This window comes from Amblyomma americanum, chromosome 7 (genome assembly GCF_052857255.1).
Source record: "Amblyomma americanum isolate KBUSLIRL-KWMA chromosome 7, ASM5285725v1, whole genome shotgun sequence".
NCBI lineage: Eukaryota > Metazoa > Arthropoda > Arachnida > Ixodida > Ixodidae > Amblyomma > Amblyomma americanum.
The window spans coordinates 107,123,307-107,148,270 of NC_135503.1; the positions used below are offsets into that span (position 1 = coordinate 107,123,307).

At 48.5% G+C, this 24,964-nt stretch overlaps 3 non-coding genes and 1 pseudogene across 3 annotated transcripts; all 4 read right to left on the reverse strand.

Moving 5' to 3' along the window:
• Nucleotides 1–1,592: 1,592 nt before the first annotated feature.
• LOC144097989 (uncharacterized) lies at nt 1,593–2,782 on the reverse strand (annotated as a pseudogene).
• Nucleotides 2,783–3,069: 287 nt separating this feature from the next.
• Nucleotides 3,070–3,141, reverse strand: TRNAR-UCG (transfer RNA arginine (anticodon UCG)). Its single transcript has one exon. It is a non-coding gene; the product is annotated as a tRNA-Arg (tRNA).
• A 228-nt stretch (nt 3,142–3,369) lies between these two features.
• Nucleotides 3,370–3,442, reverse strand: TRNAR-UCG (transfer RNA arginine (anticodon UCG)). The gene has a single exon. It is a non-coding gene; the product is annotated as a tRNA-Arg (tRNA).
• Nucleotides 3,443–20,292: 16,850 nt separating this feature from the next.
• On the reverse strand, nt 20,293–20,365 carry TRNAR-UCU (transfer RNA arginine (anticodon UCU)). The gene has a single exon. It is a non-coding gene; the product is annotated as a tRNA-Arg (tRNA).
• Between the last annotated feature and the right edge of the window lie 4,599 nt (nt 20,366–24,964).

Consider the following 24,964-nt stretch of genomic DNA (forward strand, 5'->3'; position numbering starts at 1 on the left):
CTCTAAACTAATAGGCCGTCCTAGGCGAGCCTGTGTCTCTTCGTCTAATGGAGTCATGAGCTGCAAAAAATCTTCCCACTGCCCGCTCTTCACGGTTCTTTCATTCCCTATCAGCTCTTTGTAATGGTCGACAAACGCCTGCTCAATTTATTCTTTATCAGTCGTTATTCTGTTTCGGTAACGGTTCTGTCGTATTTCATATGTGCAGCATACTTTCTTTCATCACACAACGCACGCTTATTGGGAGTTTCGCCCGCCCACAGCGTGTCAGAGCGCGCCCTTATCACAGCCGCCCGGTACTTAACTGTTTCCAGAGCTTCTACCTGGCTTTTCACTTCTCGGATTTCTTTTATGTGCAACCCAGACGCTGCTGTTTCCATGCACGTCAAAAAGTTTAATTGGCACTGGAATTCTTTGATTCTTTTCTTTTGATTTTGATGAAGGATAGTTCCCCTTTCTATCGCTACCATCGTGACGGTGTTCTTAGTTTTTCTCACTTATCTGCACAGCTTCCTGACTGGATGGACGACACTTTGGTCACTTCTTTTTTAACTTGTTCAACGAAGGCTTCGTCTTCTAGCAATTTCACATTTAGTTTCCAATGTTTCCAGTTGAAGCGTGTCTTAACGGCTTTATTCCCAAAGGTTACCATCACAAGGCTGTGGTCGCTGAATGAAACGTGTTTAACTTCATATTTGCTACACACGGGCACAAATCCTATGCTTGCGTACACTCTATCTAGCCTCGCATTGCTGCCGCGTTGGAAGTGCGTAAAGCATGGCTGCGAGTCATGGGACAACACCCAGCCATGATCTTCCATGTCGTGTTCTTGAATTATTGCATCCAGGTATTGTGCACTCTGATCACGCACCGGGGCGTTCGGTACTCGATCCTCTGGCATACAAACGCAGTTAAAGTCACCCATCAGCATGACACTTTTCTCACAGTTCAAATACATCTCGACTTTTTCAAAAAACCTAATACGCTCCTTATGACTGTTAGGAGCGTAGACACAAATCACTCTCCCAGCATATCCAGAAAAGCTAAAATCCACAACCAGTAACCGTCCTCCTTCCGACGCAACAACAGTTTCATTTGCAATGCCCACATTATTCCTCAGAAATAACGCACAACCCCCGGATTTGCCAACCGCGTGACATATACCGACACTGTAACGGGTCCGAAAATTTTCAACCATGCGCTCTGTGTGTTCCTGGCTCTCAATCTTTGTTTCTTGCAATGCGACTACATCCAATTCATTTTCTAGGAAGAGGCGACTTACCTGGCACTGGAGTTTCCTCGCAGCCAGTCCCCGCACGTTCAGCGTGGCTACGCGCAGTGGCAGGTGAAACTTAGGTTCATCATCGTTTTTAAAAGCACCCGCAGTTCGAGCAGTGCTCACCACAGGGCACCCCGACGCTGCAGAGGGTTCCGTGCGCTGGGGCTTCACGGGCCTTAAGCTGAGCCTGGCACTTTCACAGTCCATGGCCAAAGTTTGACGGTCACGCGCAGAGTTCCCTTTTATAGCTTATCGTCGGCACCGTTGCACGTTGATCCGGACCCGAAGGCAGCGCATTACCGCAGTTGCAGCGCTATTTCGGCGCCGCTTCCGCTGGTATTTTGTCTGGTGGAATATTTGGCTTTGGTTTGACGGACGCCCGTCGCGTCGGCGCCGCTTTGGTGGGCGGCTCCTCCGATGGTGCGCCGTCTGCTGACTTGTCATCCTGCACTGTTTCAAGATGAGCGCGCTTTGTGGCTAAAACCACAGCGTTTCCCATTGGGATTTCATTATTTTCTTGCCCTATGTGCGACTCCTGCACTGGGCTGATAGGAGTTTTGAGGGTAGGCTGCTTCTCTTCGCTCGCCTTCTCATCAGGGATGTTTGGTACCACTTGAGGTGGCTTGACCGTACTTGTCTCACTATGCTCAAAGCTTGAGGGTTGAGCGCTCTTCTCATCGGCTGCTGCTCTCCCTCCAGCTGGCCCTGACGCTTCCTCAGCCTCCACCTCGTCCATGACATGTTCAGCCACGTCAATATTCCTTGCAGGTCCTGTCATGCTCGCGTACGTCGGTACACATTGGCTTTCGTCATGACCAAATCGGTGACATCGCGAGCACCGAGGTACTCGACAGTCGCGACGAATGTGGCCCTTGCCTTGGCATCGAAGGCAGAGGGGGGCCTCCCAGCGACTAGAAAAAGCGCATGTTCACCGGCAATACACAGCTGGCGAGGTATGTCCTCAACAGTGATGCTCGACTTCAACTTCAGGGTTAGGACTCGGGTTGTTGACCCTTTTTTCGTCACGCCGAGCACACGCCAGCGCTCGTTCGAGAGCTCGGTCACCTCCCCATACGGCAGGAAGGCCGCACGCACTTCTTCGTCAGTCACGTTGTGAGCAACCCAGTGCACTTTAACACGCACCTCTTGCTTGTTGGGGTCGATCACGAGACACCGGTGCTCCTTGACGCTAATGCTGCCGGCAGCGAGCATTTTCTTTACTGCATCAGAGTTCTTAAACGTGACCGCCCACACATGATTCATTTGAAACGCTCCCAAGGCCACGACCTCGGGAAGCAGTTCCAAACGGGCAAGTTCGTCCTTGTAGTCCTCGAGCCTATACGGCCACGCTCGAACGTCGCCGTGCAAAAATACAGTATTAAAAACAATACGAGCTGTTGTGAGGTGGGGCAGCATAACTTCGTAGCCTGCTTCGCTATGTTCAGTAGCAATCCTATTTCCACGGCTCGGCTGAGCCGCTAACACCGCTCCGACAGAGCTCATGATAACGCGTCCGTTCGCCTCGGCGGCCGGAAGCAGAATCATCCATTAGACCACGCGGACGGACTCTTCCTCCACTCACTTCCCAACGCATAAAAGCCGCGCTATTGTGTACACTCCATTGGAAAGAGAAACAGGGCAAGGAATATGTGTCCTGTTCAGTTCCCGCGGCCTGTTTCACAGCTGTTCTCACTTTAGCGATCCCTGTATGCACTGTAGGGGAGAGTGTGTACCCACTATTGTCATCAGCGCTTGGTTAGTGAGCCGATGTCTAAAAATAAAAAGGAACACGTCCGCGACAGGACTCGAACCTGCAATCGTCTGATCCGAAGTCAGACGCCTTATCCTTGGGCCACGCGGACGGACTCTTCCTCCACTCACTTCCCAACGCATAAAAGCCGCGCTATTGTGTACACTCCATTGGAAAGAGAAACAGGGCAAGGAATATGTGTCCTGTTCATTTCCCGCGGCCTGTTTCACAGCTGTTCTCAACCTTAGTGATCCCTGTATGCACTGTAGGGGAGTGTGTGTGGCCACCATTGTTATCAGCGCACGGTCAGCGAGCCGATGTCTAAAAATAAAAAGGAACACGTCCGCGACAGGACTCGAACCTGCAATCTTCTGATCCGAAGTCAGACGCCTTATCCATTAGGCCACGTGGACAGACTCTTTTTCCGCTCACTTCCCAACGCATAAAAGCCGCTCTATTGTGTACACTCTATTAGAAAGGGAAACAGGGCAAGGAATATGTGTCATGTTCATTCCCCGCGGCCTAAGTTTATTTTATCTAAGTTTATTTTACTCCCGGTCTCTCTGCAATATTTTTCTGCAACTGCAACGACTTCTCGGACGCTGTCTCTATCGGAGCAGAACACAGCAATATCATCAGCGTAAGCAAGTACTTTAGCTTCTGTTGACGCTAGACTCTAGCCAACACTCCTATTGCTCTTTAAAAACGCCAGGCAGAACGGTTCAAGATAAAGGGCAAAAAGTAGAGGCGAGAGCGGACACCCCTGCCGCACCGAAGAATGTACGTGCACAGGTTCCGTGAGGTCACCGTTCACGATGACACGTGTGGTACAGGCAGCATACGTCATCTTCACGCCACTATCATGAAAATTTTGTAATCTACGTTGGTGAGGCTTATCGGACGATAATACACCACCGACAATCTCATCTGTTTGTCATCTGTTTTTGGAATGAGCACATTGTGGGACGTGCGGAACGAAGGAGCGGCGCGCCTCATTTCATAGGCTTCAGCAGGAATTGACCAAGCGTGCTCTTAAAGGCTTTGTAAAAAGCCGCGCCAAGGCCATCAGGTCCGGGTGATTTTCGAGCTGCCAGGTCATCGATTGCGCATTCATCCTCCTCAACAGTGATCGATGTTTCGGTGCGCTCCTTAACTTGATCTTCATGCCTTGGCATCAAATGGAAAAAATCCTGCTCAAAATCATTTTTTGTTGCGCTCTTGATAGCAAACAACTCCTGAAAATACTCTTTAAAAGCTGCGTGGATTTTTTCTTTTTCATTTGTTACCTCATTATTGTACATGACCTGCTTAATTTCCTTGCTGCATGCGTGCCTTTTCTCGTCGGCTAGGGCCCGTTTTGTCGGCGCTTAACTTGCCCAGAGCGTTTCGGCCCTCGCTCTAATCACTGTGGTTCTATACTTGTCACTGCTGATATGGTCGAGCTCGCTTTAACTTCCCGTGAAGTTAACTTCGCGAAGCAGCCTGGTTGATTAGATTCCAGTCCAATCAGATACTCAAGTTCATCGCATAATTCTTGTTTCCTTTCGTTGTACTTGACAACAGAACTTATCTCAATAGCTTTTATTTCTTACTTTTTTTTAAATTCTTCCCAATCCTCGCTGTAATTTGACGTGGAGACCAGCAGCTTTTCAATTTCCTCCGACACAATAATTTCGAAAGCTTCGTCGTCCAGGAGTTTTGTATTCAGTTTCCAGGTCTGCCAGTTAAAGCGTGTCTTCCTCTCCTTATTCCCTAATGTGGTTATTACGAAGCAGTAGTCGCTAAAATTTACCGGCTTAACTTCGTAGCCAGTGCACATTGCCGCGATCTCCAAAGGAACATCCTATCCAGTCTAGCATTACTTCCCCGCTGGAAGTGCGTGTTCAACACTTCAGCTCTTTTGGCACGCACAATGTGACAGTTCGCTCTGTCTTCCATTTTACAAACACAGTTAAAGTCCCCTAACAAAATGATCATTTTTTTCACGGCTCAAATACATGTCAAGCACTTCGAAAAACATTTCACGGTCGCGTTCAACATCTGGGGCATAAACACACAGTACTACACGCCAGCACTTATCAGAAAAAGAAATCAACAACAAGTAGCCGCCCGCTTTGACAGGCAGTGACAGACTCTACGAGTATTCACAAATTATTTCTTATAAACAAAGCACACCCACCAGACAAACTGCTGGAGAGGCATACGCATACATCGTACTGAGCTCGAAATGGTGCCACCATTCTGTCCGTTTGCACCTCGCTTTCCAACTTTGTTTCCTTGACTGCCACCAAATCAATCTCGTTTTCAAGGAAGAGGCGGCTGAGTTGGCACTGCCTTCTCCTCGCACCCAGTACCTGCACGTTCAGTGTGGCATTCCGCTGAGAAGCTCGTAGCTTAGAAGCCATCAGTTCAAGATAGCCGTCAGGAAAAAAGACGGGCCCATCTCGTACTGACGACTCGATGCCAATGCGAGCCATACGTGCGAGTCCTTCCTTCTGCCATCTTTCGGAAAGAGTCGATCTGTCGTCGGCACAGCACCACACACATAATTCGCAGACACAAATTCTGATGCCGCGTCGTACCACCTTGCCGGACAGGTAGGGCACTACGACGGCGGTTTAGGCGCTGGATGTGGTTCGGCTGGTACATTCGGCGGCGGCTTGAACGACGGCCGCCTAATCGCGATCGACATTGAAGGTGGCTCCTCGGTTGAGCAATCTTCCGTGGTCCCTTTCGCCCCTTCGGTGTCATCCCAAGACGCTTGACAGTCTGGTTGCTCACGTCATCCTCGCCTACTTCCAAGTTTTCGTGCTGTTGGCTCTGGGTGATCATAGGCACATTATTGGTATCGCTTGCAGTCTCCTTTGAGTGGACAGAATTATCCCCCCCGATGCCTGTGCCCTCGGCGCCTCGACTAGCTTATTCAACTCTGTGGTAGGCTCGAGAGGCGGAGCTGGCGATACCACTTTGGAGGCCTTCTTCTCTGCAGTCTTCGTGACTTCTTCGGCATCGGCTTCATCCATGAACAGCTCGAATGTATCCTCACCACTCCTACGGCATTGGCGTACGTACATACGTACGCACTGCTCCTCGGTGTGCCCAAAGCGGCGGCAGGTGTTGCAGCGCGGCACACGGCAGTCACGGCGAATGCGGCCCTGACTGCGACAACGAAGGCATAGTGGTTGTCTGCCTGCCACGACGACGAGTGCCAGCTCACCCGCGATGCTCATTTGATGCGGAAGGTCTTGCAGCTTGGCTCCAGCCTTCAGAATCAACGTGACCAAGCGTGTCGTTGATCCCTTGTCGGCAATTCCTTGCACTCGCCATCGCTCCTTGCTCACTTCGGTGACCTTGCCATACGGAGCGAAAGCCACCCGCCCATCTTCGTCGGGAACTGTGTGAAGGAGCCAGTGCACCTTTTTGCGTATTTTTTGGTTGGCCGGATCGATGACAACGTAGCGGCGTTGCTTCACCTTCACTTCGCCAAGGCTCAGCACTTTTTTTAGTTGCTCCCGCATCCTTGAAGGTCACCGCCCATGGGGAACCTGCGCTGCCAATGTGGCACTGCAATTGTTCCATTCGGTGACTCAAAACTGCTTTTGCCAGCCGCTTGGACCTTTGCAAACGTGAGAACACATTCTGCGCGATTAGATACCCGCGTTTGGCTGACAGCATTCATTGCCTAGCTTCTCTCGGCGTAGCCCAGATACCTGACGCACGGCACGTGCGCATTCCACAAAAGCACGGAGGCTCACGCCAATAAGCGTCTGAAGGTGGCGGGGAAAAGTACTAACAGTCGGCAAGCTAGGAAAGCTAAGGAGGACAAGGACGGGGAGTTAGTACAATGCCAGGAGTGCGACCGTTGGTGTTACTTAGATGAGACAGGGTTCGGGAGCTTAGCCGAGGCGGATGAGGCTAGCTTCGTGTGTAAGATGTGCAAGCGGTTTGGGGACGCCGTTCATGCGTTAAAAGGGGAATGGGAAGCTGGGTTTAATGCACTTAATGCGGACCGGCAGGTCGAACGAGAGGCACGGATTAAGCTGGAAGCTCAGGTCGCCAATTTGATTAAAAAGGAGGAGAATAATGCCGCCCTGTTGAAGCGAATGGTGGGCGAGATTAAAGAAGAGCGGGAAAAGCGGACCCAGCTAGAAAAACAGGTTGAAGCGCTCAGGTCGCGGCCGGCTGGGCACCCCAGTTCGGAGAAGCGTCAGGTGGGGGACGAGGCTCGTCGATCGTACAGTGCTGTAGTGCAGCGAGCATTGAGTGAGAAAAATGAGAACGAAATGAAAAAGGTTAAAGCAGGCATGGAAACTCGCGACAATAGCGTACAGCGGCAGGAGAGTCAGCTAGAGCGATCCGGAGGCCAACAGACGGAATTAGGAAGCGAACGTTTGAGGCGCAGGAGAGTTCTGGTGGTCGGGGACTCGAATGTAGCGAGGGTTGAGGGAGGTGTTCTGACGGCAGTGAAGGCAGACAGGCGGGTGCAGGTGGAGGCTCAGTCGGGAAAGTGCATGGTGGATGCAATGGCCAGAGCCCGGGAGGTGGTGGTGGGCAGCATGGATGGCGAACACCTTGTGGTCATCCATGCTGGTCTCAATGATGTACTGCAGGGGAGGAGCCAGAATCTTGAGACGCAGTTGGAGGTGGGGATGCGTAGGCTTAGAGAGGCCTCTGAGAGTGTGCATGTGACCATATGCACAATCCCAGAGGTCCAGAGGCAGGCTCGCGAAACGGAAAGGAGGGTCGTGGAGACTAATCGGGTAATTAGGCTATTGAGTCGACGACTAAGATACGAGGTGATGGAGGTCAACAGGGAAGTGTACGAGGTTAGGCCCCACCCTTTTGCACAGGATGGCATCCACTACGGTGGTGCCACTGGCAAGAAGGTGGGTAGTAGGATAGGTCGCCAGGCAACAGCTTTTTTGGGGGGACCCAGAGCTCTGAAGGAACCAGTGTAGAGAAGGAAGAATTAAGATCAAACGGACAATGGAACCACAGGGGAAGAAAGAGACGCAAGCGCCAGGGCCAAGATAATTCAGATATAGGTTGCATTAACATGCAAGGTGGCAGGAATAGACTGAAATGGGAGGAAATAGAAGAACAGTTAAGACAGGAGGAATTAATGGTATATGGTTTAGCGGAAACACATCTTAGAGACATGGAGCAACCACCCTGTAACCCAGACTACGCATGGTAATATTGCAATAGAACAGAGGGCAGCAGAAAGGGAGGTGGAATTGGGGCATTCATTCATAAAAGTATGAATTTTCAAAGGGTTATACTGGGATGCAGGGAACATTTATGGCTAAAAGGAACAGTGGCAGGCAAGCAAACACTCCATGGCTTTGTATACCTGTGGACCGGGGTTAATGCCAAAGAGGAAAACAAGAAAATGTTAGAACGTATTGCAAGCGACATTGATGAGCTAGGAGGACAGGGCGAGATAATTATATTAGGCGACATGAATGCACACATAGAAGACCTGGATGGGTACACGGATTCGACAGGAAGCATGATGCAGGACATGTGTGACAGGCATGATTTAGTTGTATGCAACAGCACCGAGAAGTGTGAAGGGCTCATAACATGGGAGGCGGGGAGTCTGCACTCGACGATAGATTATGCACTAATGTCACAGAGGATGTATAACAGATTAGGGGTAATGAGCATAGATGAAGATGGTTCCAGAAGTCTAGGTAGTGACCACAAGCGTATCAAGTTGAGCTTCAGAAGAAAAAGCAATGTAGGACTGAATCAAGATAAACAATCAGGGGGAAATTTTTACTCAGAAAAGCAATTGGAAGTAGCAGCCAAACAATTCGAGAAAGTAATTTTTAAAGATAGTGAAACAGAATGGACTTATACCAAATTAACTCGATTACTGGAGCTAGAGCTAGCTAAGGTGCGAGTAAAGCTAAAAGGGAAAAGATGCAAACCCAAGAGTTGGTGGGATGAGGAGGTCAAGAGGGCAATAGAAAAGCGCAAGGAAGCATCCAGGGAACACAGATATTTCAAGAAGAGGGGGGAACCAAAACCCGAAGTAGACAGAAAATGGGATACCTTCATAAAGTGTAGAAGGGACGCATCCTATTTGATTAATGAGAAAATTATAAGAAAGGGTGCCCAATGGCTGTCAAAAGTAAATAAAAAGGATAGAAAAGCAGCCCCAAAATTCTGGAAACATCTAAATGCAATGAGTAATAAAACTAGGCTAGAACAAAGGTTTATTGTTACAGATGAGGGTTTTCGACTAGAAGGGGATGAAGCAATAAAACACATAGGAACAAGGATAACGGAAAAATTTTCAGCAAAGCACGTGGTACATAATTTATCGAAGGAGGATAGACCGGTTACAGCAATAGCTTCACTTGAGCAAGGAGAGTGGGAAAGGGCAGAGAAGAAGGTTCCTAGTGGCACATCAACAGGACCAGATGGTATCCCGATTATGTTGATAAAGAAGTTAGGACCAAAATCCAAGCAAACATTAATACAGGTAGTGAACAAAATGATAGTGGATGAGAAAGTTCCCGATGAATGGCGATGAAGTAGAATGAACATGATATATAAGGGAAAGGGGGACAAAGCAGACGTAAGTAACTATCGCCCCATAACAGTGACATCTGTGGTTTACAGGGTGGTGATGCAAATTATAAAGGATAGACTGCAGGCTTGGGTGGAGAACGAGGGGGTGTTAGGTGAACTACAGAATGGGTTCCGGAAACAAAGGAGGTTGGAGGACAATCTATTTTCATTGACACAGTGTATAGAAATTGCGGAAAAGGAACATAGGCCCTTATTGCTAGCATTTCTGGATATTAGGGGAGCCTATGACAACGTTACTCAGGAGCATTTGTGGGACATATTGGGCACATTGGATGTGGAAAATGGAGTAATTAATCTTTTAAAAGATATATATAGAGGTAACAGAGTGCTCATAAAATGGGAAAAAAATGTATCAAGGCCTGTAGAGATACAGCGGGGGCTTAGACAAGGATGTCCTCTGTCCCCTTTGTTGTTCATGTTGTACCTGCAAGGTTTGGAGGCCAAGCTAGAGGGGAGCGGACTAGGTTTCAACCTATCTTTTTTCAAGCAAGGGGAATTCATTAAACAGACATTACCGGGACTAATATATGCGGACGATATAGTGATAATGGCTGACAACAAGGAAGACCTGCAGAAGTTGTTAGACATATGCAGTACAGAGGGAGATAGATTAGGCTTCAAGTATAGTAAGGAAAAATCTGCAGTCATGACATTTAATGAAGAGGGCGGCGAGCATAGAATACAGGAGTTCGTGCTAAAAGTAGTGAATGAGTACAAGTATCTTGGGGTGTGGATAAATAACAGTGTTGAGTATCTGACAGAGCATGAAAAATATGTAATGAATAAAGCTAGTAGGAATGCAGCTGTCATGAAAAATAGGGCACTGTGGAATTACAATAGGTATGAGGTGGTAAGAGGGATCTGGAAAGGGGTGATGGTTCCTAGCCTGACCTTCGGGAATGCGGTCCTGTGTATGACGCCAGATGTTCACGCAAGGCTGGAAATTAGGCAACGGGGAGTAGGGAGGTTAGCTTTGGGAGCACATGGCAATACACCAAATCAGGGGGTACAGGGTGATATGGGATGGGCGTCTTTCGAGAGCAGAGAGGCTAGCAGTAAGATAGCATTTGAGGAACGATTGAGAAGGATGGAGGAAAAGCGGTGGGCTAGGAAAGTTTTCAGATACCTGTATATAAAGAATGTTGACACGAAATGGAGAAAGCGAACTAGAAAATTGACAAGCAAATATCTGGACAGCAGTAAGGGGGCAAATCAGCAATTATCGGTTAAGAAAAAGGTTAAAGGAACAGAGAGAGCTTTGTGGAAAACAGGGATGCTGACGAAATCGGCACCAGAAACATACCGGACCTTTAAACAGGAAATTGTCAAAGAAAATATCTATGATAATTGTAGGGGAAGTTCTTTGTTGTTTGAGGCCAGGACTGGAGTTTTGCGGACTAAGACGTATAGAGTCAGGTACCAGGAGATAGACACTTTGTGCATTGCGTGCGGAGAGGAGGAGGAAACAGCTGAACACTTGATACTTTTCTGTAAAGGGCTTCACCCTACAGTGGAAGGCAGCGGGGCTGACTTACCCAAGGCATTGGGGTTTAGGGATAGTGAAGGCAAAGTGGATTTTAAGAGGTTAGAAGTAACCAAGCGAAGGTTATCTGATTGGTGGCTAAAAGCAAGACAGGAATAAAATTTCACAAGACATGGCTAGGTGGCTTGAGCCACCGCCCGATGTAAAGGGTTCAGCCGTATCCATCCATCCATCTAGTACTACCCAAAACTGCTTGCTCTTCTCGCTAGGCATTGTGTTATGGCGCTGCAATCGGCACCGCAAACTTTAGCGCAAGTTCCTCATACGTGACTCATTCGATACTCTCATAGAGCCAAAACGTCAGCGAGCATTGACTGACGCGCAAGCATATCTCGGAAATCTTCGACTCCGTAAGGGCGAGCCTGAGAATCAGCGTGCAGAAAAACAGTATTTAAAGCTAAACGACCGGTTGGCAAAGTAGGCAAAATGACCTGATATTCTTCCGTGGCAGACACCTGGTTTCCGCGGCCGAACATGGCCGCTTCAGCGACTCCAACGAAGCCCATGATCGCACGTCCGCACCGTGCCACGACTACGACCACTCGGCCACGACTACGGATCATTAGGCCACGGCGATGAATTCTTTCTCCACGCGCTTCGCAACGCATAAAAGCTGCCCTGTTGTGTACTGGCCATTAGATAGGGAAAGAGGGCAAGGAATATGTGTCCTGTTCATTTCACGCGGCCTGTTTCACAGCTCTTTTCAACCTTCGCGATCCCTGTTTGCACTGTAGGGGAGAGTGTGTAACCACCATCGTTATCAGCGCATGGTCAATGAGCGATGTCTAAAAATAAAAAGGAACACGTCCGCGACAGGACTCGAACCTGCAATCTTCTGATCCGAAGCAAGACGCCTTAATTATCCATTAGGCCACGCGGACTTTTTTTTATTGCCTCCTTAGACAACAATTCAAACAATACAGACACGACTAATATACCCCAGTACAGGCCGGCCTGGCGTGGTTAGAATTTTTTTAGTCTGACCAAATTCTCAAGAACAGCCATCAATTGCGGCGACTCCGTTTTTGCGCGATACACCTCTGCAGCGTACGTTACGCTATGAATAAAATTCTCACGGGCAGAACGAACAACGACGTCTGCATGTTGCACCGCCATCCTTGTCTTCCACAAACTGTGGAGGCCCAGGCGCATGAACTTGTCATAAGGTGTGTCATCATCAGTCTCTGCAGCTAAAAACCTGGTTCCTGAAGGTGTAATTGGTAGTTCCTTTTTAAGTGTGCGTTTTAAAATGTCCCAAAGAAAGAGAGGATCCCAGCATTCAATGAAAACGGGTCCAATTGTTTATGGTTTTTTGCACAAAAGACAATTTACTGTCCAGGGCACTCAAATTTCTTTGTCCTCGAGCCATATCTTTACAAGAGTATTACTGTGCGGCATGAAAAAGAAAGTTTTAATAGAAGCTCTTACTGGAATATTTTTCACTCTTTTCAGAAGGTCATCTCCTGGGCCTCCGCAGTACATCGTTCTGTACATTGGGACTGGCATCATGATGTCAATTAAATCTTTGTATAGCTTCTTTTTGTTAACCAAAGACAAGTACTCTAATTAAAACCGTTCTGTTAGTACGCGATATGACAACAACTTCCTGCAGATAACCAGTTGCACAACGATTCACAGCATTACTAGTGGTAATAATCAAAACAGGTAAATTTTGAGCCAGTGGAACATGTGACATTATGCGCAAAAAACCATCACTTTGGTCCCGTAAGAAAAAGAACCGTGACACAATTTGTCTAACAAACAAATTTGATAAGCCAAGTCCTCCATTGCGAACAGATCGAAAAAGATTTGAGCGACTAACTCTCTCCCAAGTCGAGCCCCAAATGAACACTGCAAAAGCTCTGTGCATTTTTTGCACATTCACGCGCGATATAAAAAGAACTTCCAATATATGCGAAATCTTTGCGACAAGAAATACATTGCACACTGTAGCCCGCGCAAACGTCGAGAAACCATGACCTTGCCGTGATGGAGTCTTTTCTTTCAAGGTCTCCATTTCTGCCTTAAAATATTCGTTATTTCCTTTGTAATGCTGCAGCTGGACTACCAGGTATCTAGTTGGTGTCGCCGCCCAAGACATATTTGCAAAACAGCCCGGAGTCATGTCCCAGTTGCCGTGCCAGAAGCCAACGCTGTTTTCCCAATTAATCTGGGAGCCCGTCTGTTTGCAAAATTTGTCGGCTACTTGAACCACCTCAAGGACACTACTTCAGTCCGCGCAAAATACAGCGATATCATCCGCGTAAACTAACACTTTAACTTCAGATGACTGCAGTTTGAAGCCACGAATGCTTTCATGGCGTAAGAGAGCAACCCAAAAAGGTTCAAGGTACAAGGTAAACAACAGTGGGGAGAGTGGGCAGCCTTGCCTCACTGATGACTGAACAGGAACAAGTTCACTAAGCGTCCTGTTTATTACAATACGCGTTGTGCAGTCACTGTAAGCCATCCTGACACCTTCAGTAATCACGTGACCGATATTGATGTGTTTTAGCACCTCGAACATTATTTCATGCGAGACCTTGTCGAAAGCTTTCGCTAGGTCAAGCTGCAACATAGCAACTCGGCCTGGAACGCGTCACAGCACTACAACACAGTTCTCGCAATATGAGTATTAATTGTGATCGTGCGGCCCTTGATTTTGCATGTTTGGTGAGGCCCCACAAGACTTTTAATTACTGTTTGTGTTCTCTTCGCCAAAACTTTCATTAAAATTTTATAATCGGTGTTTGTTAATGTAATTGGCCTGCATGACTCAACCGACATCAGCTTCTCTGGGTCTTCTGTTTTCGGTATTAACACCATGTGTCTTGTCCTGAAAGAAGGGGCAGTCTATTTTGCTCATATGCTTCAGCGTACACACGGTGTAAGATCACTGAGAGTTCGGGCGCAGAAGCCTTGTAAAAGGCTGCTCCGAAGCCATCGGGCCCGGGCGACTTGCCTTAAGCTAATTCCTTTATCGCCCTCACAATTTTGTCCGTGCTTATGGCATCTTCTAGGTTCCCTTCAGTTTCATCATCTAACTTGGGCGTGTTAGCAAGAAACTGCTCTTCAAACTCACTTTGCACTTGTTTTGCGCCGCCAAAAAGATACCTATAGTGCTCGACGAATGCCCTTGCAATTACAGCGCTATCAGGACTCACTTCATTTTGATAAGAAATCTGTTTGATTTCCTTCTTCGTAGCGTATCGTTTTTAATCGCCCAACGCCTGTCTATTTGGGGTTTCCCTCAGCCACAACCTTTCTGCGCCTGCGCGAATCGCTGCTGCTTTGTATTTTTCCACATCAAGCAGTTACAATTCGCTTTTAATTTTGCTTACTTCTCTAGTGTACGCACCGGGTTCCATTCCTTCCATCTTTACAAGCCATTCAAGTTGCCGTTTGAGCTCTTTTTCCTTTAACGTTTCGTCAGCGTTGGATAGTTCCCTTTTCAATTGCCATCATTTTTACTTGGATTTTTAGTTCCTCCCACGCGACCGCATACTGCGCGGACTCTCTTGTAAACACATCGTCCAATCCTTTCTTTTACTCTATTAACAAAAGTGACATCTTCGAGCAGTTTCGCATTAAGCTTCCACAATTGCCAGTTAAATTTTGACTGCTTTCTTTTCGTCCCTAGCGTAAAGGAGACTATACAGTGGTCACTAAATGATACGGGACTAAATGATATGCACCTGCGCGGCCAGACAGAGCGGGGGCGGACACGGCTGATTCATCTTACCCTCTGGAATGCCCGGGGCCGTCAGGACACATCTTTCCACGGAGGGGATCACCGCCTGCTAAGCCAACGACCTTATGCACCTGGTCAACCGGTCGAAAACAGCATTCCAGGACCTCAAGGCGCCAGGATTCCTTATCGCCTGTGCACGTGTTTGTGGGGGCGGAGCGGTCACGGGGTTAGGGAAGAGGCTATGAAGAGTGTGTCTGCCCATTGGACGCTTGATCAGCCACCGGTTTCCCTAGCTAGGTGCCTAGGGAATATCCACTGTATTTAAGCCGCGATTTGGCTGGTTTCAGCACTTCATCTCTGACTTTTGGTCTCCCTGCTTCTCTTGTAAATACGTAAATAAACCTTCAAGTTTACCAACCCTCCTGAAGGCTTCTCTCCGTCGTCTGCAGAGTTCATCGTCATGCGGTGAATACCTCGGTCCCGATACCCAAGCATATCAACTGGTTGGCAGCGGTGGGATGGTCTGCGCCTGGTCCTGACTCTGGTATGGTAAGTGCGCGGTCTTTCTCTTGGAGCATTGCCAGGCTTTACAACTTTGGAAAATTGTTAGCCTAGGTAATCGAAGGTTGGTATAAGAGGCAGCCGGGGCTTCTCTGACCACGTGAGTAGAGACTTTGCCGTTGCTTAAATAGTCATGGACTGGAAGAAGCTGCGCAAACCAGACCTAGTTCTCGTATGCGGGGAATTGGGCATTGATTGTGGGTCGATCCGTAGAAAACCTGAATTGATTAGGGCAATTGAGGATTTCGGTGCGTACGAGGAGGAGATAGTAGAATGTTGGGAGCTAATTAAGGAGGAGTTGGAGAAGGAAAGGGAACAAAAGAAGCGAGAGAATGAACAAAGGAAGCGAGAGGATGAAGAAAAAAGGAAGCGCGAAGAGCACGAAAGAAAGCGCGAAGAGCAGGAAAGGGAGCACGAAAGGAAGCGCGAAGAGCAGGAAAGAGAACACGAAAGAGAGATCGAGAAAAAACGGCTCGATCTACAGATATCTCAGGCTGCACAGGCAGAACGCACTAGGCTAGAGGTGCCGAACACAGTGGCAAGCCAGGCAGAGATAGAGAAGCAACGCGAACGAGAACTGGAAGAGCTCAGGCGTAAAGTTAAATTTCTCAAATGGCGAAGAGCGAGAGCGCGTCTGAGAATTTTTAGAAGAGGAGAAAATTTTCTCGCAAATTTTGAAAACATTTGCGCAGATGAGCAGGTAGACGAGGGCGACTGGCCACGGATGTTGACGGCCATCCTCCCTTGTGATGTCGGCGCCGTATTAGCGCGGCTGTCCGACGAGGATGCCGACAACTACGAAATGGCAAAAAGAGCCCTCTTCCACTTTTTCGGCATACATACAGAGGCGCACTCTGAAGATTGTAGTGATGGCAGCGGGCCGCGCTCCCATCAAGGTGTCAGCGACCAGCCCACGAACCCCGCTTGGTCAGCTAGGGGCACAATTGTTGCTCGGAAGAGCAGAGGAAAGGCCGGTTCTAGCCCTGATACAGATGCCGCTATGGCAAATGAGGCACAGATTCCGCGCCAGAAAGACTGCGGCGAACTTGTATGTCACCGCACGGAAAGAGAGCTTTCCGTCGAAGAACGTAACGCAGAGTCACTTGACAGCAGCGTTGAAGCGCCCAGACAGAGCGCAGCGTTAGTTGAAAAGTGCGATGTCACTGTAACCCGGAATGGCAATGACGCTGCTCCGATATCCAGAATTATGGACAGCGACGTGTTACGCTCTGCGGAGATGCAAATGCGGGCAGACTGTTTTGAGTTGCCGACGGGTAGTGGCCCACGGATAGCGCCCGCTGACAGTTCGATTGTAAGCGCAGAATGCGGCTCAGCGCTGCATCGAAACAAAGAGAAGCTCAGTGATGAGGAAATCACAGCGGCTAGTGACCGACCGCAAGAAAATGAGCTACCTTGTTTAGAAGAAAGAGCAGCGACCGGCTCGTCAGGGAAACCGTCACCTGGTACTGAGAGCAAAAAGCGAGTGGCTTCGCTGCGCGAGAAAAACAGAGAACGCGACAAGCATTTGCCAAATGCTACGTTGGCTGCTGGTGTTGAGGCAAAGGCCGGCAGCTTAACAAAACGCGACGGCACCGCGAGAACTGATGGCAGAAAGCGAAAATCAACAATGGTAGTTTCCCGAAGGCGGCTGCAGGCAAAGAAAGATGTGCGGGTCAAAAGCACCGGAAGTGTGAAAATCTAATCAGCAGTGTAACGGCCCGACATCTTCGCCGCTGCACAGGAAATGAGAAAGGCGTCGCGTGCAATACCAACCAACTAAGCGTGCAGGGCGAAAGCCACCTGTTCCATTGTGGGACCACGACAGGAGTTGTCGCGAAACAGGTTAAGCGTGCGGCGTGCTGCGCAGAAGGGCGCGCAGCTGCCACACAGAAGGGCGCCACAGAACGCGCGGGTGTCGGAGGGGGACACAACATACAAGAAAGAGAGAGAGGAGGAAGCGACCCTGTTCAAGACCCTTGCACTGTAAAGTTCCCAGGAGCCACCCGAGATTTCGACGCATGTCTTTGCGAAAAAAAGAAAAACAAAAAGAGGAACTAGTTTGGTTCAGCAGACTTCCGAGCGTGAGCTGTTGGCGAGGGTTAAGTCATCCAAAATTTGCAGCCATATTGCTCCGTATTAAAGACCTGGCAATGTTCTGAGGCTGGCCGCGTACTGCCTAGCCGGAGGTAAGGGCTGAGCTCAGATCTGATCGCAAATGCTCCGTTGAGGACCCTTGCCAGCTGTGCAGGTCAAGTGGACTGGCTACTACAAGGCCGACTGGGACTCTGACGCCCATTCGTGGTGCACCAACCAGCTGCTACCACTTCGTGGCGTCTTCTTGGCGGCGGACGGATTGTTGTGATCGGAGGCCCCGACAGCGGGAACAGACGAGCCCGGCCGGCGCCATCGAACTATGTGTGACCAAAGGTGCTGTCGTCCTGAGAAGAGGATTAGGAACGGCTCCTGGCGACGGTGAGCTGTGACGAAAGGCCTCTCATCCCTTCGTCCGGAGTATGGAATTCGGCATTTCTCCCGAACTACGCCCTCACGTGGACCGGCAGAAAGACCCGAACAAAGGCGCCGGACCCTCCTCGCTCGCTTGCACCTGCGCGGCCAAACAAAGCGGGGGCGGACACGGCTGATTCATCTTACCCTCTGGAATGCCCGGGGCCGTCAGGACGCATCTTTCCACGGAGGGGATCACCACCTGCTAAGCCAACGACCTTATGCACCTGGTCAACCGGTCGGAAACAGCATTCCAGGACCTCAAGGCGCCAGGATTCCTTATCGCCTGTGCACGTGTTTGTGGGGGCGGAGCGGTCACGGGGTTAGGGAAGAGACTATGAAGAGTGTGTCTGCCCATTGGACGCTTGATCAGCCACCGGTTTCCCTAGCTAGGTGCCTAGGGAATATCCACTGTATTGTTACGTGGCGGCCAGCCGAAGAAAGACACGATGATCGATGGCAATGAGATGATTTAATGGCCGGTAGCCTAGCGCGAGCGCTCCTGCCCGCGCCACTGCACAGTTCGTCTTCTTCGTCACACTACCCGGGGCCACCGAGCGATCGTCTCGATCGGTGACAAAGAGACGCGCGAAGTGGTTACTGGCTTAAGAGGATGGTTGCACAGGAACGAAAAAGGGGTGAGGTGCTGGCCGCCACGATGAATAAGATGGCTGAATGATTCCTGGCCTTGAAGCTTCCGGGCCGCAGGTCGCCAAGAGCTGACGGTCGAGTTCCCAGGACGCGCCGAACGGCCTGGGCAGGGGATCGGTGTCTTCAGGTGTAAGCGCCATCTCGGGTCGGTGGGGTCGATAGGTCAAGTCCTTGCGTCGGGTTCAGTTCGTCGTGTTGAGTGGTCGGGGCGGGGGACGGGGCGGGGGGAACAACGGCGAGGTCGGTTCGGGTCTGAAAGGCTGGGGCACGGCCGAGCGACGCACGCCAAGAACTCACGGCTGACGACCACGGCTGACGCAGGACGCCGAAGCTCCCCGGACCAGGATGTCGATGGTACCCCGCAAGCTCCACCAAATGTTACGTGGCGGCCAGCCGAAGAAAGAGACACGATGATCGATGGCAATGAGATGATTTAATGGCCGGTAGCCTAGCGCGAGCGCTCCTGCCCGCGCCACTGCACAGTTTGTCTTCTTCGTCACAGTATTTAAGCCGTGATTTGGCTGGTTTCAGCACTTCATCTCTGACTTTTGGTCTCCCTGCTTCTCTTGTAAATATGTAAATAAACCTTCAAGTTTACCAACCCTCCTGAAGGCTTCCCTCCGTCGTCTGCAGAGTTCATCGTCATGCGGTGAAGACCTCGGTCCCGATACCCAAGCATGTCTCCTCTCTCGTACCTTGTTAGCGTCGCACGAGCACACCGCTGCTTGTCCGTCCGTTTCTTAGCGTTGTGCTCCCAGGAGCCCTTCGACGCACAGGTCGCGTCGTCTACGGGGGCGGTGGTGCCGGCGGTCTTCTGTCCGGCGCGATGTTAGGTTTCGGGCGTAGTGACGCCCGGCGTCCCCCCACCGTTTTGGGTGGTTGTTCATCGTTGCTGGGAGAAAGGAGCTCGCCGTCGTTTAACGTTTCTTTGCGCGACCTTTTGGCCGCTGCTCCGCTTGCCTCAACGCCGTCCACATCGACGATGCCCTCCTCAAACCCGGGCGCTTCCTCCGGTTCACCTACGCTTTTGGCGTTCTGTTCCCTGGAAGATGCTTCGAAGTGCTCGAGGTCCTCCTGCTTTCTCTTCGTATTGGTGCTCTCAGGAGGCAGTTCAAGTGCAGCCTTTGGCACGCTGTCGTTGCCACCTGAGGCTTCTTCGGCGTCGGCCTCGTCCTGGAGCAGCTCGGAAACTTCCTCTTTCCCTCTTAGTCCAATGACACTGGCGTACGTTCCTATATACGCACTCAGATTCGTCATGCCCGTAGCGCCGGCAAAGCGCACAACGCGGAACAAGACATTCCCGCCGTACATGGCCTGTGTTACGGTACCGGAGGCAGAGCGGAGCCCTCCCCGGGACAACAACGAGTGCCTGCTCCCCAGCAATGCGTACTTGATGGGCAAATCGTCGACCGACCGGCACGTTTTGAGCCGAAGAGTCACCAGTTGCATCGACGTCCCTTTGTCCTGGACGCCATGGACTCGCCACCGTCCCCTTGTGACTTAAGTGACCATTCCATATGATGAAAAGTCATGGAGTATGTCTTCATAAAAGTGCGCGAAAGGACGCCCTCTGGCAGCGAGACGTGGTTATTTGCCCATATCTTCTCATCTTCGGCGTATCCCTGCGCGTATTTCTATACAGAGGGCAACTGCCATCTTTATCAGTGCAAGGTGGGGGACTGAGGTATAAAAGTAAAAAAAAAAAGATACGACCGCGGCAGGACTCGAACCTGCAATCTTCTGATCAGAAGTCAGACGCCTTCTCCATTAGGCCACGCGGCCGGATTTGGCTTCTGTTTCCTTCCCAAAGCAGGAAATCTGAGAATCTTTAGGAGTCTTGAAACGACGGACGGACGGACGAACGGACGGACGGACGGACGGACGGACGGATGGATGGATGGATGGATGGATGGATGGATGGATGGATGGATGGATGGATGGATGGATGGATGGATGGATGGATGGATGGATGGATGGAATGATGGATGGATGGATGGATGGATGGATGGATGGATGGATGGATGGATGGACGGACGGACGGACGGACGGACGGACGGACGGACGGACGGACGGACGAACGGACGGACGGACGGATGGATTTGATTTGATTTGATCTTTATTCAACATCAGGTGATGTTGGGGGCACAGGCAAAAAGCCAGAAAGGCTTAACTAGGCCAGTGCACCCAATTCTTTTACAGCAGGAGCGGCAAATATTACGTTACACAACATGAATACATACATCGATAAAAATACAGAAAGAGGACAATGGAAGATTACACAGCATATATAAGACACTCGTAGACACAATGTTCACATTATCAGAAAAAGCAAAACTTAAAATGCTTACTGTCGTATTTGCAAAAAAAGTTACAGAACAAGCATGACTAGTTAATAAAATAAGTACAAGTGGAAAACACATGCGTTATCACAGTAAAGATATCGCGCAACTTTTTCATGGACAATCCCGTAAGATCTATGTTATTTTTTAGTAGCTAATTTATGGTAGTTGGCAAAGTGAACTTTAGCATCTGTTTTCCATAATTGGCACGGCAATTGGCAACTTTCCAGAATTGAGGCTTACGTGTGGGGTATGAAGCTATGTTTCTATTTAATTCGGCTAATTCAGCCAGGGTTCGGATGTTGTTTATGACGTTTGACCTGTAACATTTGCATAACCTAAAGTCATACATGGAGTCCACGCGAGTAACGTTGCTTTTTGAATAAGTCAGCCGTAGGATATTGGTATGGCACTTTACTTATAATTCTAATGGCACGGTTTTGCAAGACTACCAACTTGTGCATGTTTTCTGTACTTGTAGTGGCCCACACTAGGATGCCATAGTTAATCAAAGATATGATGAGCGATTTAAAAAGGAGGGTATTAACGGATGCGGGGAAAGTCGGGAAGTAGCGACGTATAAGGCCGATGGTGCTAGATAATTTACCGGACAAAGGTTCAATGTGTCTATCCCATGACATGTTTTCAGTGAAGTAAACTCCTTAAGTTTTATAACAGGGTACAACTTTCAGTACATTTTCGTTGAGCAGGAGGGAAGGCAGTTCAGTATTCGTGTTTCGTGTATGAAATATAACTGCTTTAGACTTATTAGTATTTAACTTTAAATAGTTGTTACTTGCCCAGTTGTTTATTTGCAAAAGGGTGCCATTCCCACGAGTACTTAAGTCTGAGTCTTTGCTTCCCGAAAAGAACACTGCTATATCGTCTGCATATAATATGTATTTGTCAGAATCACCTATGCGCAAAATGTCGTTAATATATAGCATAAAAAGAAGCGGACCAAGAATACTACCTTAGGGAACGCCTGCACTCACCGTTTTAACATGTGAGAAGGGCCAATTTATATCAACAAATTGTGTACGGTGCTGTCGATACGATGTTAATAGTGACAAAGCCTTACCACGGATCCCGTAGTAGTTAAGTTTCTGGAGCAATATTTGATAGTTAACGAGATCAAAAGCTTTGCTGGAGGCAAGAAAAATACCTAATGCTATACGTCTGTTCTGAAAGTTATCTAATATGAATTCTTTTTGAGAGAGAAAGTCAAATTATGTTGATCTGTTTTTTTTTTTCAAAAACCATATTGCGACGGGCTTGGGATACTGTATTGGTCAGTGAAGGATGTGAGAGGCTCAAGAATCAGTTTCTCAAAACCCTTTGAAAATACTGGCAAAATTGAAATGAGACGATATTTTGATAAGTCGTTTCGGTCACCTTTCTTATGCACTGCAGTCACTTTGGCGGATTTCATGCTCCGAGGAAAAGTTCCCTCTGAGATACAGAGGTTGAAAATGCAAGCTAAGCTAGGGGCGATTACATCTATAACATATTTAACGGGCTTGATCTGAATTCCAGATGCATCGGAAGATTTGCTATTTTTTAAGGACATAAATGCAGTTATTACTTTATTATGGAAGATTGGATTCAAGAAAGCAGTGCGATTTACGCCGTCCATGTCACAGCTTAGACCATTGTTGATAGTCGGTGTGGAGCTGATAGTGAGAAAGCAATTATTAAAAATGGTAGCTAAACCTTTTTCTTTCAGTTCGATGCCATCTCTTAGGAGTCCCGTAATTGGTTTAGGGGCACTGTCAAACACAAATTTCCATTTTTTCCAGACAGACTCCGACCGCCCTTCAGTTGAACTGATTAGATTGACATAGTGATTGTTTTTAGCCTCCCTGAGCTCTTTGGTGACGTAGTTTCTGTAACTCTCGAATGCGCTCAGTGCGTCTGGACTGCTTTTTTTGTAGAAAGCGTTTGAGCAGTGTATCTCGATTTTGTATGAGCTTTAAGAGTTCACGGTCTACCCACGGCTTCCGCGCTTTACGCGGGGAGCAAAGTTTCTTTCTGGCAAGCAAGAAATATTTATACTGATAATCTTAGCAAGAAACAAGTTATATGCCGTATTGGGGCCATACGCAGTTAACGCATCATTCCAGTTAGCATCAGTTATGCGCTCACGAAATACCGATAACGTGTGCGAATTCACATTCCGATACGAGTGCTGTTGCAGACGTTTTTTGCACGTGACGGTGTGAGCACCGGACAAGAAGATGGGCAGGTGGTCACTAAGCGGAAAGCTAATTACACCAGATCGCAGGCGGCTTGCTTCGACATTAGAGATGAAAAGGTCCAGATGCGTCTCGGAACATACTGAATGTCTTGTTGGCGATTCGATGAGATTATTACACAAATGCATATTGAGTAGGTTTTGAAATTCTGTATTAGTGTTCGATGTAGCAAGCATATCCATATTAAAATCCCCTCCAATTGATTACTTCATATCTATGTTCATTTACGGCTTTAAGAACACATCTAAAAAAGGAAACAACTGGGTAACATCAGCACACGGGGGGCGGTAGCAAACACTGAACACGCGGAATTCTGAGCGAAGCGTAAATATTTTGTAATGTGGCGTCACAGAAGAATATTCAGTGAGTAATTCGCATTCCAAGTTGTTAGATACGAGTATAGAACCCCCCCCCCCTCCCCCTTCGCTTTGTTTGCCGATTTAAGCAGTACAACTCGTACCCTGGTAGTGTAAATACGTCTGCCTCAGTGGCAAACCAGGTTTCGGTAAACATGATGACGTCAAAATGAGTATTCCATGCAGTGAAGAAGCATTCGAGCTCGTCATACTTATTTCGACCAGATCTTAGATTGAAGTGCACAGAGTTGAAGCGCCTTCCATTTTTGCAGGAAATGTAACTGCCAAGATGCGGGAGGTCAACCATTTTATTAGAAAAACAAGCCATTAGGGAAGCGATAAAAGCGATGAAAAAGTGCACGTAAAAGAACAAGTGGTAATGCAGAAGCGCCAAGGTACCCCAAGGAACAGCACTTCCCCGTTGTCACGCCTGCGCTGATAAAAAGCGAAAGTTCTTGGCATTTTATACGAGCATCTAAATATCTGCTTGTGTTTCTGGGCAAGCGCAGCTTTTGTGCTGACATTATCCACTGCTGAAGCGCATGGCAAAAATGCCCATGTTATCTTATGGTTTTCAAGCACAAGAAGCAGTTTTTGTGCTTCTGCTACCTTTACTAACTTAGCGGTGTTTTGGAGAATTTCAGGTAAGTTGCTACGTGGGAATGGAAAAATCGTGGCACTAGCATGCGTTTGGATGGTTGGATCGTCCTCTTTGATGGCGGCAGTTGCTACTATGCTCGGCTTTTTTCTTTATTTTTATTTAACGCTGTTATAAATGGGTTCGTATAATTCGCGTTTTTCTTAAAGTACGTATTCAGTCCTACACTTCTAACCCTAAGACACCTCTCAGCTTTTGAGCCACGAATCTTCGAATCGCTTTTTGCTAACTTCCACCGCAGATATATCCACGTGACCATTGGTATCTCTAAACTCTAGGGCCTTAGGGAGGGACTGTGCCTGCATCGACATCCGGATAAAGAGCATCACATTCGAGAATAAGATGTTCAGTTCTTGTGCTATCATAGAAAGGTTGCTTCGTGATCTGCCTTTCCCAATTTCGGTAATAATTCTACTCTGCTTCTTTTTCATTGAGGTAATCCAGTTTTGACCTTCTGCGTTTTTATACCTGTCGTTTAAAGCTTTTTACTTCTCCGTCCTTGTGTCCCGCATACTTACTGATATCCTCCTGTACTGCCTCGTTTGTGGTCTTACCGTGGGCGCCTAGTGTTAATCTTCCGACAGATTTCTGATTAACTTCTAATCGCGACTGAACTTCTATCCTTAGGCACAAAACCGTGTTCCCGAAAGTAAGCCCTGGCACCATTACTCCTCTCCAAATACCTCTCAGTACTTCATATTGGTTGTGTCCCCATAATTTCCTATGTTTCATTATCTCGGCATCCCTTCGCCCTATTGCCCTGACAGACTGTT